Below are 15,943 nucleotides of genomic sequence, written 5' to 3'. Positions count from 1 at the left end.
TATTAGCGTCATTGAAGTTCTTTCCTCGTCTTGGGAATAGCTACAGCTGGATCGCCAAGGTTCTTTGTAGGGACAAAGGGTTCGTCACATATTACATCCAATAACTCAAAGTCTTCAGCCATGATGAAGTCGTGCATCCTAGTTTTCCACCACCCATAGTATTGATTGTTGAACCTAGGAGGTCTGTACGTAGACTGACCTTCATCGATGTTTGGAGGAGCAGCCATAAGGATCCTTTTCTAGGTGTTAACCGGATAGAAAGAACCCGCTCAGATACCAATTGATAGAATGAAAGGGTCCACAAACTTCTATAGAGAACCAGGTTCTCTATCAGGTTCTGCAGTACACACACGCAAAGAAGAAATTAAATGACAGGAGGTATTTTACGTGGAAAATTTCCAGCTTAACGGATTAAAATCCACGACCTACCCTTGTACGATATCAACTTCACTATTGAGCAACTTTCAGATTACAACCTATGCAACCTAGGAATTAAACTCTTAATCCCTCACTAACTTGTAACACACCTGTTACAAGCCACATTGCAATAACTCTATTGCAAAGACTTTGAAACTTGACTAACTGTAGCCAAGACTTAAACACGCAGGTTTAAGGTTTACAAATGGGTTCCTATAGAATGCTTCTAAACAAGCTAGATAGGAATTACAATTAAAGAGCTATTAAAAAGTTACAACTCAACTAAGGACATACAATAACTCTATGTGGGAACTGGTTCGTAGTTGTTTTGTTCTTCTTTGATTGAAGCAGTTGATACTTTTTTGCTAGATGGTCACGTGAGTGAGTTGAGTGAAATCTATAAGTGTTCAAGTGATTTGTTTTACCTCCCTTGAATGCATATATACATGTGTGACATCACATGTAATGCTGCAAGTAAAATAGGTAAAAAGTCTTCCCTGGAAAGTAGACGGCAACACTGTTCCTGCACTGTAGCGTGTTGTCACGCCCCACCCTCGGGAGGCGCGACCGACGCTCAATCGAGTGAACCCAACTGAGCAAGCCTTATCAAACACTTCCTACCCAACTCAATGCGATTAACGGATCCGATTCTGTTTAATTAGACATAAAAAGGGTTGTACATTCAACATGGATAGCTTATTTTATAACACAACCTTAACCGTAGTTAGGCTTCCAAGATTCCATACGGTTATTGTTTAGAAGAAAGCAAGAGTACAAGGTTACAACATGGTTCATTGACCTATCAAATACCCGTACATAACCCACACAAACGTCTACGGAGCCTCTAAGGATACAAAAGACAATGATAACAACGCCGGCAACTAGGCCCCGGCTATACCTCAAAATGGATATCTATAACAAAAGGTGTACAACATAATCCCTTGAAGGAAGAAGGGTCTCACCAAGATTTTGAGAAGAGGATGCTCAGCTACACACGATCGGCACTATCCGCTATGGAGCCACCTACATTCATTTAAAAATGTAGCGCCCCCGGCAAAAGGGACGTTAGTACCATGGAATAGTACTAGTATGTATAACTAAACATCATCCTGTTAAAAAGAACAACCATTCAAGAGTAAAGAGGAAATCGTAAAGACAACAAATTTTCAAATAAGAACCATGCCGACAATATAATGAGGTTCGCATGATTTTCACATTGTTCTTGAAATTTTAGATTGGAGCATCCCACACTGTTGCATCATTATCCATATTACCGCCGCTTCTGTGAGCGGAGTCCGATCATGGCCCGATCAACTAAGCCGTCTCCCCGAGATGTTACCATTATTTCATTTACACTTTCCAGTTTCAATCATCAATACATTACCACCATGTGTATATATATATCATGGCATCCGATCACGGCCCGATCGGCTAAGCCGTCTCCCCGAGACGTTACCATTTTCTGTTATTCATCTCACACCAATCTTTGGTTACACATGTATTAGTTTACTGGCACTTGGGGCCACAATTTCCACATTGCATAACTCACGTTTCACATTGTTCCCATTTTCAACGTTTACCTTGCCACTTAAAGTCATAGGCATATACAAAAGTAATTTAAGTCATAAACATAGAGGGGAATTCGTCAAGTTTGGCATATTAGTCCCAAAGTAACCTTTGCATGACAGTTAGGCATTTAGCACATAAATCATGTTCTCCACACATCTTCCATTTACAAGAATAACACATTAAACACCTAAAGAATTACTTACCACAAACATTTTCACAACATCAATTCACTTAACATAACAAGCACTCCATCAATTATGTTTCGAACTTACAACACTTACACGGGCACCATGGAAGCTCAATTTCTAAGAGGAGGGGGTTTTAGCCATACATACCTCAATAAAACTTTCCACTAATTCTTATAAAATTCCTGGACTCTAAGCACTTCAACCTATTGTATAAGAATTACAATTGAACCAAGAATTAGAGACGAGATTAAGATTCTAGCTCGTTTGAGCATATTATCAAACATAAAAGGTGCATTATGATCTTAGGCCCCTTTTGAAAGAAATTTCTTCAACATTATACCCCAATTGTTGTCTCATTAGTTCTCATCCTCCCCATACCCTATTATCTCTTGTGCATGCAAGATTACTAGCCTTATACCCATGTACCAACTTGCTAATTACCTATTTTAACAGAAATTTTGAAATTATTGATGAGGGTACAGTTCTTACCTCTTAGGATGAAGACCTAGTAGCATCCATTGACAATCTTCAAGGATTTGGGGCAAGGATTGAGAGAGGACTTGATGAAGATTACTCCATCTCACTCTAGAACTCCCCATCTCACTCTATATGTCATGAAATAACAGGAAAATGGTCTAATGGGGTGTTTCTAATGGAGTGGGGTCGGGTTTTTAAAAATTAGAAAATAGGAGCCTGACTCAGATCTGCGATCGCATTTACGATCGCAAAATTGACATGCGGCCCGCATACTGGACCGCAAAAATGCTCCCCAAAACCTGAACACAATGTCTGGGTATGCAGCAGAAATGCGGTCCGCATACCCGTTTTGCGGTCGCATAATGCACCGCATAACTACCCCTTACAAAATCCCAAGGGAATTATGCGATAACTTTGCGGCCCGCATATCGATTATGCGATCGCATAATTGGCCGCATAGTTGACCTCAAATTGACCAACACACTGCTTCACTCTGCGCCGACTATGCAGTCTGCATAGCTGTTATGCGACCGCATTTTCGATCGCAGAATTACAATTTTCTGGAAAACATTATTTCTTTACTTTTTAATGCATAGATCAGTCCAAAAGGGTCTGAACCGCAGCGAGCTTGTGAGCCGCGAAGAATTTTACGCATCTCTAACACATATTCCTTATTTGGCACTACGAGCTTTCGGGTTTAGAGTAAAAATCTTTCACGGGCCTCACACGTGTGCATGCAATAACTTTCCAACTTGAGAGTTGACTTCGTACAGTCTCCTCGGGAACTAGTAGGGACCTGGTCCCTCAGCTGTTCATTCCACTCTGAGGAGTTGAATCATATTCCATGCTGAATCCCAACCTGGAACCTTTTGATCTTGAGGTCTTGTAAATATGTAACTGGTTCCTTACCTGGTTCTGGATAGTAAGTTTGTTAGGTCATCAATACATAAAGTAAAGTACTTATAACCAAAGTACTTGTAACCTATCACTAGTCTTAGACTCTTTTGAGTTCATTCAGACTATACTAAACTTTCTAAAACTTAGATAAACCATCACCTCTCTTGTTTACATGGACTTAATCCCGAGGACTTATCTATTTTTGTCACCTTCTTACTTTCCTTTTCCCCTAAAACCTTGTCTCTCTACCATACTTTAGCTTACGACCTACACATATCTATTTATATTACTTGTAATCTTCCTTCAACTTGCTTTCACCATAGATTTCCTTATGTTATTCTAGAACATCAAGCGAGACATTACATCATCTCTAACTCTTTTTTACTCTCTTAACTAGATCTCTCGGTACCTGGAAACCATAGGATGCAAGATATGCCACTAATGACACCGCTATCCTCCCGGAATCCAACGCTTCTAGCCCTAATATGAAGTATGGATTATTCACAATCTTCTGCACCTGAGTATCTCGTACCTTCTGCACCTGAGTATCTCGTACGTTGTTCACTTTTACCTTACTTACCTTAAAATCTCGCATCACATATTCTATCTCTTTCATGACCTATTTCCACTTAGGTATAATTCATATTCACAACTTGAAGCTCTATTATAATACCCGCACCCCTGATGTATACACAATTCGGTGATAGCTTCATACTGACTTCTTATAAGGCTGGTACTTCTTCTAACTTGTCTTTTGGTCATTAGGAGTGATCCATCTATTCAAAATATTTTTTATAAAACAATTCTTTAAATTTTGAACATTTAATATCTGTGTGTCTGAGTTGAAGGGGAGATTACATGGATATGGAATTGAAAGAGTCTCCTTTTTTTGTGGGTATGATCATTTACTTGCCAAAAGTGCCCTTTTTATTATTTGCAATATAGTTATAGGCTATAGTGCAACATTCAAATAGAGACTTAGTGATCTGTATCCAACCCCATATATACTATATTCTTTAAGCTTTTTTCATTTTTTCTCTCTTTCCTTTTGATCTTAGGTTCCTCTGTTGCTCTAAAATATTTTGTTCTAGTAACTGTTGTTTATTACTATATCATGGAATGTAGCATTTTGTCATGATTTTTAACTTAAAAAACTCTTCACTTTATCTTGGTTATGGACTTTGATTGATATTTGATTTGTTTTTACTCAATGGAAGAAGATCAAGAATTGAAGTATTTTTGTAAGTTGTATAACAAGAGGTATCCATGTGGGAAGTCATTTGGGGGTCACATGAGGTCTCATGTATTAGCAAATTCTGCTAAATTAGAGGAAAAAGTTGAACTCAAACACAAAAAGGTGCAATCTTGGATTAATCTTGGGAAGAAAAATAGCAAGAGAGATCATAAATCAAAGTATGAACTAGCTGAAAATTCTGGTTATGGGCTAAGAGATAACCCTAAGAAAAGTTGGAGGGATGTCGATTCGAGGTCCCCTTTGCCTCAAGAGAATGTTTGTCAGCAATGTGGTAAGGTTTTTCAATCACTGAAAGCTTTGTGTGGTCACATAGATTGTCACTCGGGCAAAGATAAGGGCTCGAAAGATGATCACTCGTGGACTAGTGAAAACAAGAATATAGCAATGGATAGAAACTAGGATACTAAAGCCGAGGAGCCAATAATGCTGAGGAGCATATCATAAATTAGAAGATACAATAAGTCTAAGTCTTCCTATTTTTGCTTGGTTAGCAATAGGAGTTTTTCCTCATCTGTTTCTGAGATTGATGAGCAAGATCAAGAGGAAGTAGCAAAGTGTTTGATGATGTTGTCAACGGATTCTGGGAATTGGAATGGTGTCATCAATTCAGTTGTTGAGTCTTCTGACAACAATTATGTTGTTTTTGAGTCGAAATCATCATTTGTCGACATGAAAATTACTAGAAAGGATAGTCTAAAATATGCTGACAATCTAGATGGAACACCTCGAAGCAAGAAAAAGGTGGACAGAAACTTGAAACTTAATGTTTTGAATGCTGAAGTTCAATGTGAGAACTCAGATTCCAGATACTTTTTAGACGAATATATGAATGTCGAATCAGATGCCTCTATTGATGAGTTCCATAGAAAACATAATTACCAACGTAATATGTCTAACAAGAGCTTAGGAATTTGGTGTGATGAGTCTAGAATCGACGAGGAAAGGGCTTAAATAGAATGAAAAGCGTATAACAAAATTAAGGAATGGTTCAACCGAGGACTATAAATACAATAGCTATGGCATGACTTCAAATTTGATTAAGTGTGAATCAAGAAAGAGAAATAAAGATAGTTCTTATCACTCAAAATTAGGAAATGACTCCTTTAATAATAAGATACAGCTTGGTTTTAAAGGTGCAGAAGGAAGAAAACATACTCAGAAGAAGAAAAAGTATGAATGCTTTAACTTCAAGAAGACTTTTAGCTCTTACCAAGATCTTGGTGGACATAGACCTTGCACTAAAAAGACCAATGCCTATATCGAATTGAAATATGAAACAAATGAAAATAGCCAAGATGCTGATAGGGATATTTTTAGATAGATAACATTTTCGTGTGTTACCAGTAGAGAGTTAATGGGGTGGTTTGATTGGGGGTTGTAAAGTTTCTGCTTATAAATCACATTACATTTACAATTGTTCTCACTTTTGTTTATACCCCTATTCCATCTCTCTACCGATTGTCACTTTCAGTGAGTAAATCAGTAAGTGTGAAACAAGGAGAAGACCAAGAATATAAAGGAAAACAAGGCAGAGAAGAAGAGTTCAAAGAAATTAATGAAAATACATGGGATGCAGTAACCTTATAGTAAGTGCAAGGTATGTCAATAATATTTGTGAGAACATGATTTTTTACCTTGAAAATGGTAATTGCAATTAGATTTGATTTTGTGTTCCAAAAAATATGTGATTTGTTTATATGCTAGTTGTTAAGCAGTAGATGCTAAGCGTGAGACTAGAAAATAAGATAAGAGCTTGGAGGTAGCGTGACAAGCAAACCGAGTGGCTGAGAATCGGGGCCTCGAGCTAGGTTATACGTGGCCTCTCGTGATGATGTCATGCTTATGACGTAAGCTTTCATGATGACTGAACATCTCATCAGTTCATCTTCCCATAAGCATTCAATATACTACCGGTTTATTTTCCCAAAAATGTTGATATCGCCACCGATTTATTTCCCAAAAAGCATTGATTGTGCCTGTTGATATGTTCCTCAAAGGCATTGATTGCGTTGTCGATTACATTACTACCTCTTCTATAAATGGGAGGTTACCTGAACCAAACTTTCACCAGTCATTCTTTAACAGCCTTTAACCCTTTTCTTCTCTTCATCCTCATCCAAACTCTTATTTCCATGGTTCAAGCCTGTGATCGTAAGGTCATACGGCAGCGCTTTTGCCAGTTGTGCCATGGCTCTTTTTTAGTGTTTTTCCCCACTAAGTGGGATTGTATTGGTTTGTTGTTGTTGTTGTTGTTGTTGGCCTGAGATAATGAGAGAGGGGCTTCAATTATCTCCGTATCAGAGGATATGTGGACCGTGAACCGCTGCTCATCTCTCTTACCTTCAATCATGTGTGGCACCTCATTCCTTTTGCTTTCCATGGAGTGAGGTGGCAATATATACTAACTTTTGCATCCCACACCGGTGCAATGTCTCAAGAAGTGGATTCACAATAGTAGTGCTGACGAGTCCCGTACTTGCGAAAATTTTCTCCAAGGCACAATTTTCCCTGGTTGTTAGAAGTTTTTGCTCTTTGATAGGCTATAGATATCTCGGAGGAGTCTCTTGAAGGTATTTCCCAGAAGATCGATATGGCACCCTCGAAGGAATGGCTTTTGCAGATGTCGCGTCCGAGGATGTACCCTTGAGAACAGTTTAGGCTCTTTAGCTGTTGTATTTTACTTCTTTGTTTCTGTGTAAGGACCCCTCGTGAGCTTTTGTAATCGTTGCTTATTAATACAACAATTTTTTCAATTTTCTTTTGTCTTGTGCCTCATTCTCTTTTGCCTGTGTTTGAAAAACCCAGTCGTGTGACTTCATCGATCAGTCCGAATAATGGACTCGGACATAGGAATTCCTTCGATTCTCGATTGGTTAACATGATGTCCCCAGAAACACTTTGCCATTCCTCACACTAAGCCTGGATTGATCCAGTATAAACTTAGGCCGCCGGGACTTCCGAATTCAAATTGATTGAGGACGGGGCCTCGAATTTCTTCAAAATAAAGCTTAGATCTTTAGGCATCATTGATACTCTCGAGGGATGAGTCTGTTTGAGCTCGGGTGGTTTCCAATCGAGCTAAAATTTATTTTGAACTCAAAAGTTGAGGATAGCCTTAAGGCGTTTACAGATGGTCCCCGAATGGGGGTTTGCTTGATCATCTGAAAATAAAGATAGCCCTGAGACTTTCACGAATAGTCCCTGAGTGAGGGTTTGTTTGAACTCAGGCAGCCTCGAAAACTTGCTTTGAACTTAAGATGAGGATAGCCCTAAGGCATTATTGATAGCCTTCGAGTGTACACTGACTCAGACTTAGAGACATCCTCGAGATCGGGCACCATCTCGAGGCTACGCTTATGTGGATAGCTCTTCGGAGCCCATTATTAATAGAATTCCTCGAGATCGGGCACCATTCAAGGTTAGGTTTATATGGGAATCTTCTAACCCTTCGGACGTAATTACGATAGTGCCGTTCGTATGACATGGCAATGAAGCGACCGAGGTGATCCAGCCAGTACGCTTCCCCTGAAGCGATAACGGCCTTGTTAGAATTAATTGTCTTTTTAGGGTAGGCGGACACTCGCCCCATGCTCTACAAATGAGTTTGATTTCCTCTTATTTGAGGATTCTGCTTCTTTGGGCACCTATCCTTTTCATAGATCTCTTGTTTCTTGCGTCAGCTATTTTACCATAGAGATGGCTGCTATGCCCAAGCCCATTCAAAGAAGAGGAGAGTTCCGCCTCTGCGTCGTGTTCGGTCGGTGGTACACCGCCGATGTCCGGTGAGCTAACATCACGGTGCTTTGTCTCGAGGAGGGACTTTACGTTAGAGATACCTCCCACTGTTCAGAGCCATTGGGAGCATGCATCAAGGTTTGTCTCATCAATAGGGGAGGAACACCTCGAGGCAGTTAGGAAAGACTATGGATGGGGAGATAAGGCGGTACTGGAGGTACCTTCCCCGGAAGAGAACATCATGGCCCACGTCGAGGGGTTTTTGAATGTATATACATACCCCTTTACACTGGGCCCTCCCGATAGGGTCGTGCTCGAGTTTTGCAGAAGATATCAGGTTACCATGGCACAAGTTCACCCGTCGTTTTGGAGGATAGTGTTGATGATAAGGTATTTTACAGATTAAGCCAGGCTCGAGTTCACCCTCGGCCATCTTATCATATTGTATCGACCCTTGCATTATCGAGGTTTGATTACTCTACAACATCATTCCACCCGGCCCCTTGTTGCTAATAATGAAGTAGACGGGGACCGAGAGTGGATGAGCCGATTTGTCCGAGTGCGGATTGTCGATATTATCCCTGCAGAGTTTCTGCAATTTACTGAGAAATGGAATTTCACACGTAAGTGATACACTTGTGTTTCTATCATTTTTGTTCAAGGTGGAGGCAGACTCCATAAAGATATTTTCCTTTCCTTCTCTACAGCGATCCCGTGGATGCCACACGAGGTCCCCGATCTAGCGGATTGGACTCGGAAACTGGCAACTTGCTTAGCTTACGATGAGCGTAAGTGGCGAGATCTGTCCAAAGGTAGATGGGAGGCCAAACACCATGGTACGTGTTGCATGGCCTATTTTCTTTGAAATGTACTCTCATTTATGTGTATTAACTCCGTCACCATAGGTATTGGAGAATTTTCTGAGATGATATCGTGCCCCCTTAGAGTGGAGGAAAGATCGTCGCCCTCGGGGCCGAAGAGTGATAATAAGTTTTAGGAATACTCGACGGGCGAGGTGATCTATAGTGAAGCAGGGTCAGTCGGAGGTAAAAAGGAGATGTTCCCATTGAGGTTGATCGTGTGCCTGACGGTCGTTGTACGAATATTGGCTCAGCAAAAGGGAGCGGCCACACATTGACGGCTCGAGCCGAGGGACATCCTAGGGCAGCAGAGCCTACAATACAAGAGATTTCTAGCCTTAGGGAGGTGACCCCTCTTTTGCCACCGTCTTCTTCCCCTGTCGAAGGTACTTCGAGGGAAAAGAATCTTTTGCCGCTATTTTCTTCTTCCATCGAAGGTACTTCGAGGAGTACAGGTTTTCTGACGTCGTCTTCCTCTCCTGTCGAAGGTACTTCGAGGACGTTCGTGGTGAGGGGCCACTTAAATCAAGCGGGGTTTCAAGCGATCTCATTCCTATTAGGAGCGGTTCTTCTGGGGCCGGTGAGATCAGGCCAGTAGATGTGCACTCAACCTTTGAAGAGGCTCAGCGGCTCTGTTCTGTGGTGAGTTTTGTTTGATTGTATTGGTTTTTCTGTTTTGTTTTTCATTTTCTTACTGAGCTTCTTTTTGATAGGCTCTTGACAAGCTCAAGTCTGAGCTGCTCTGCCGCGAAGCCAGTTTGTGAAAAGCCTTGGACGGGGAGAAATCCCTCAGACTTCTTTGTGATAAAAGGGCAAAAGAGTTGGTATACCTGTGGTACGAGGCGAGCCAAAGCCGGAACTACGAAAGCTACTTCGAAAAACAGGTAACCTTTGCTTCGAGTAGATGCATGTTTCTTCTCCTATCTTCTGAGACTAATATTCTGATGCTTTAGTTGCAGAGAAAGACGGAGGACCTGGAATGCCTTTGGCGCGATGTTAGACAGGCCAAGTATGAGTGTAATGAGTGAAAGGCCCAGATAGATGCCCAAGTTGCGGCCAAGAAGAATACTTTAGCCAAGGTTTCTGCCCTTGAGGTGCAACTTCAAAATGCTCGTGAAAACAACTCGATCTATACAAGCATGAATGCAAGGCTCAAATATGACCTTTTGAAGATGAAGGCCGAGGTCGTGGACGCCCGGGCTGAAGCTGAAGAGATTCGAGCTAAGGCTGACAAGAAAGTGGCAGACTATTTAAAAGATGATGCCAATGCTCGGGCTGAGTTGAGAGGGTCTTCTAATCGGGAGAGCAGAAGTAATGAATATGCCCAATGCAGATCTCGGAGGGAAACTCTCGAAGAGATCTATGCTAGGGGCTTCGATCTCTCCGAAGAGATAGTGTAGGAGAATGCGGATAAATATGATGCCAAGTTCCTCTTGTCTGATTCCGAAGATAATGAGGAAGAGGCCGACGGGCCACAGTCCCCTAGGGGAGCGTAGATTAGGCCTTGCTTTTTTGATTTTGTGTATAATGCTCTTAGAGAACATTGTAAATAGAGCTTTGTATTTTTCACATATACTCATAAAAGGAAGCCTTACGATTTCATTTTTTATGAATTTCCCTTTGTTTGTCTATGTCTTTCTTTGCTTTGAATTTTGACATTTGTCAATGATTAGCCAGATGAACTGGACTTCGAGGTAAAACCCTTAGGTTTACAAATTGGCCCTGAGGCTTAGTTAACTGTTTCAGGCTTAGTCTTCGAGTAAGATTTCTACTCGAGCTCATTGGCCCTTAAGTTTTCGAATTTTAGGCTGGCGTCTGGGTTCTTACGCGTTGGGTCGGTATGACCTCTAATACAGGCTGGCAACAGTGGCTCTTAGGCATTGGCTTGGTACAACCTTTTAATTTAAGCTGGCGACAATGGCTCTTACGCGTAGGGTCGGTACGACCTTTAATTTAAGTTAGCGATAGTGTCTATTACGCGTAGGGTCGGTACGACCTCTAGTATAGGCTTTAGTTTTCCCTCGTTGAAGTTTTTTGTGTTTGTCCGGCTCTTCGACGATTCGATAAAAACCTCGATTACGAGTCAATATATGCGATAGATGAGCACCTCGGGAGGTTTCGCTCGATGGTTGAATTATTCCGAAGCCTTTTTATTGTTTGGAGCTGATGTGATTGAAGCTCTATTGCTTATGCCAAGGATGTCCTGGCTAACCGGTGCTTTTCAAAGTATTTTCGAAGTAATTGAAGGCCTGTGATTTTATGGCGACGGTCGGGCATACCCAAGTCACGCTAGTTTGGCTGGTACAACCTTGTGACCGTAGTCATTGTATTTGGCCGTAGCCTTTTAGTCCCCAAGTGAAGTAGCTTCGATGTCTATATCGAGGGTATGCCTTTTTAGGGGTCTTACAAGTTCGAATATATAGCCTTAAAAGATCGGGATTATGCCTTTTGTAAGGTCTTATAAATTTGAACATGCCTTACTTGAGGTCTTACAGATGGGTTACTTGGCACAAGTATAATTCATGCCTGGCGTGAGGTCTTACAGATTTGGCATTTCCTTATGGAGGTCTTACATTATCGATAACGCCTCGTGGAGGTCCTACATTTTCTAACATTGCCACGCCGAGGGCTTTTGGGCTTGCGGTCGCCTGCATGAGGCCTTATAGCCTCGGATTCTTAATACCTCGACGGGGCGACAGTTGGCGATAGTCCCCGAGATGTCGAGGGTTTTTGGCTCTAGAGTCATTCCTTGTATATTTTGATGTTGCCTCATTGAGGGCTTACGAGCTCGGAGTATCCGGCCCAGAGGTCCTACGGCTTCGAGTTTTTGATGTTAGTCCTCGAGTGTTTGGGAATTTCTGGCTCTAGTGCTATTTTTGAAAGAATAGCGGATTTCTTTGAAGCGCAAAGTGTTTTGATGCAAAAATATTCCTTGATTACTTGGCACAAGTATACGTGTTTTCGTTGTCAAGGGTTCAATTATTCTATGCGGACACCGTTCATTCGGCCGTTTGGCCCAATACATCTTTCCTTTTGAGACCCTTTTTGGCTCATATTGACTTCTTCGAGGGGATGATCTCCTGGGGGAATGCCCCCCAGTATTCGGGGTTGATTGAAGAGAAGCCTTGAATACTTGTTAAGTTCTCCCTAGGTAGCATATGGATGTTGCCTCGTTAAAAACCTTCCTGGTAAAACCCTTCTAAGGATAAAATCTGATCGAAGGAAAAGAGTGCAACGCATTCTTTGAAACCTAAGGTCTTCAAGCTCGACAGCGCTTTGACTGTTCTGATCGGACACCTGCACACAGGTTAGTGTAAGATGTAAATAAAAAGGGAGACGATTATACCTTAGTAGTGATGGCGCTTCGAGCCATGATATGCTTCAAACGTTTGCTCCGGGAACATGGCACAGTCCTTTGCTCGTTTTATTCATGTATAGCCGAGAATGTATCTCGTGATTGCCACTTCACTGTTTTCTTATCCTTTGGCTCCTTCGATGTTGAAGGCATTGATGTCGGTGCCACATCGTGCAGCGCAAATATCTCTTTCTGCGTGATGTTCCCCGTATACGGTTTTTATACCTTCCTTCGTGGGAAAATTCATTATTTGATGAAGGGTCGACGGTACTGCTTTCATGTAGTGTATCCATGGCCTTCTGAGCAAGTCATTGTACCTCATGTCTCCTTCGGTGACATGAAACTTGACATTTCGGGTTGTGCGGGCCACGTTGACCGGGAGGGTGATTTCCCCTTTTGTTGTTTTGATCGCCATGTTGAATCCGTTGAGGACTTGAGAGGCAGGCACGATATAGTTGAGAAGTCCGAGCCGCTCCACCACCCTCGACCTGACAATGTTGGCGGAGCTACCTGGATCCACAAGCACACGCTTAATTTGAAATGTATTCACAGGAAAAGAAATTACCAAGGGCATCGTTATGAGGCTAAGACTGGGCGTTGATGTCCTCGTCGCTGAATGTGAGATCATCTTCGAGTATGTAACCCCGAGTTTGCTTCTCCCTGGTGATGGATATTTTTGTTCTTTTGACAATGGGTTCCTGCGGGATGTTGATTCCTCCAACGATTATGTGGTTGACATGTTACAACTCATCTGTTTCATTTTTCTTGTTCGCCTCTCCTTCCCGGAACTGATTTTTGGCTCGGTCGCTAAGGAACTCTCGGAGGTGCCCTTTGCTGAGTAATCGGGATACTTCTTCTCGGAGCTGTCTGCAATCTTCGATCCTATGACCGTGTGTGCCGTGAAATTCGCACACTAAGTTAGGGTTCCTCTGCGACGGATCTGATAGTACATGTCTCGGCCACCCGGTGTCTCTGATTTTACCGATGACAGGTACGATGTCCGAAACGTCAACGTTGAAGTTGTATTCAGACAAGGGGGGTGCCTCTGTCAGTCCTTTGTGTCTTTCGAATCCGACTCTGCTTACAGGTCCCCAGGGATTCTGACCTCGATCTGTCCTTCGATCACTTTGGGGTATGTTACGCCTTGGGGCGTTTCTTCTATCTTCGGTGTATGGTTGGTATATTTCCTTTTTTGGCCTTGGTTCCTTTGCTAGAAGCCTGCTAGGATATGCTGAGCCTGAGGGGGCTCCTAATTGGTCGTCCTCGACCCTGATCTTTGATTGGTATCATTTGTGGACATCCGACCAAGTCACGGCAGGGTATTCAACCAAATTCTGCTTCAGCTGCTTCGAAGCCACCGAGCTTCGTTCGTTCAAACCTTGGTTGAAGGCTTGCACTACCCAGTCATCGGAGACTGGTGGTAGTTCCACTCGCTCCATTTGAAAGCGGGATATGAATTCCCGCAGCATCTCATTTTCTCTTTGTTCGATTTTGAAGACGTCAGATTTCCTTGTAGCCCCCTTGATGGCACCGGCATGTGTATTTATGAAAGAATCTGTCGGCATGGCAAATGAGTCTATCAAATTCAAGGCTAGGTTGTGGTACCACATCATGACCCCTTTCGAAAGTGTTTCCCCGAACTTTTTTAGCAAGACAGATTCAATCTCGTCGTCCTTCAGATCATTGCCCTTTACCGTACAAGTGTAAGTAGTGACGTGCTCATTGGGGTCTGAGTTTCCGTTGTACTTCGGATGATCGGGCGTTCTGAACTTCTTCGGGATAGGCTTCGGAGCAGCATTTTGTGGGAATGGCTTTTGTACAAATTTCTTTGAATCTACACCCTTCAGGATTGGGGGTGCGCCCAGAATTTGATCGATCCTTGAATTGTAGGTCTCCACCTTCTTGTCATTGGCTTCTATCTTCTTTTCGCCAGATTCGATCCTCTTTGTGAGGTCCTCGAGCGTTTTTATGATGGCGGGGTCGGCTGCTGACCAGCAAAGAGCTTGGAGGTAGCGTGACAAGTAAACCGAGTGGATGAGAATCAGGGCCTCGAGCTAGGTTAGGCTTGTGGACAGTCGACAGAGAACTAACGTTTCTGTGAGCTTTGATGAAGGCTCTTTATGATCAATGATGAGTAATAAATGAAGAACAATCAATGAAAACACAATACATGCAAGTAATGTAATAAATGTAAGCAATAGAATGAAGGGAGAATGTGTTTAAGTTAGAGAGCATAGAATGTTCTTGTTCTAGTATTGAATGTTGTATGTTGTAAAAAACGACAAGGATCCCCTTTATATAGGAGGGGTGATGTTCGGCCAAAACTGCATATATTTACCTATTGTTGCCTCACATTCTAGTACTTTTAATCAAATTTCGAGTATTAATTATATTACTTTGTACTTAATATAATATTTTAACTGTGTAGGAATAAAGCGGTGTGAAGATATAGAGATTTGGAGCAAAATTGAATACAACGTGAAAGGGAAAAAAGAAAAAAAATATAGAAAAGGAGGGGGACAAAGGGGGGACACCCTTTGGTTTTTGTCCCCCCAAGTGGAAGACAAAACAATGAAGAGATACAACTACATGGAAAATATTGCAAGATTTGAACGTGAAAACGTTCTGCCTCCAGCGCCAGCGCTAAGTGCTGCCCTAGACGCTATGTTACGGGGTTCTTCTATTTTGCCCAGGACAATGTTATTTTGGCCTTATGCGGTTCCAACTCGTATATAAGGACTCCTAAACCTAATTAGGAGGATATCTAATAGACTTTGAAGTGGAATTCACGTGGAGGAACACACACCACGCTTGGAGGAGGCTTCTACCTAGTTTTTCTTCTCTTCTCTTCCTCTAATTTATAGTTTATTTGTTCTAGAGTTGTGGGGTGCTACATGAACGTTGTGGTTTGAAGCTTTAACTGTTCTTATTATTTTATCATATTGGTTTACTTATTCAATCTTGTGTTTAATTATTAGATTGCTTGATCACCAATTGAATACTATCTACGAATATAGGATTGAACTCGGGAGAGGGAATTCTAGATTGCATATAAGATTGTGTAGAGCAAGATCTTAACTGTGAGGTGGGGGGGGCGTATTTGCGGTTAGGATAGGAATATACCTAATCGCCTTGGTTGGTTACCATACAGGAATTATTGATGCATTCTAGTTAATTCTAATTCCATAGG

The 15,943-nt window shown here is 41.9% G+C and overlaps 1 pseudogene; it reads left to right on the top strand.

Moving 5' to 3' along the window:
• Positions 1 to 4,758: 4,758 nt before the first annotated feature.
• Positions 4,759 to 6,124, top strand: LOC109243391 (annotated as a pseudogene).
• The last annotated feature ends 9,819 nt before the right edge of the window (positions 6,125 to 15,943 follow it).

Source organism: Nicotiana attenuata, unplaced genomic scaffold, assembly GCF_001879085.1.
Source record: "Nicotiana attenuata strain UT unplaced genomic scaffold, NIATTr2, whole genome shotgun sequence".
NCBI lineage: Eukaryota > Viridiplantae > Streptophyta > Magnoliopsida > Solanales > Solanaceae > Nicotiana > Nicotiana attenuata.
The sequence above is the reverse complement of the archived record's forward strand: the minus strand, read 5'-3'. Positions and strand labels throughout refer to the sequence as shown.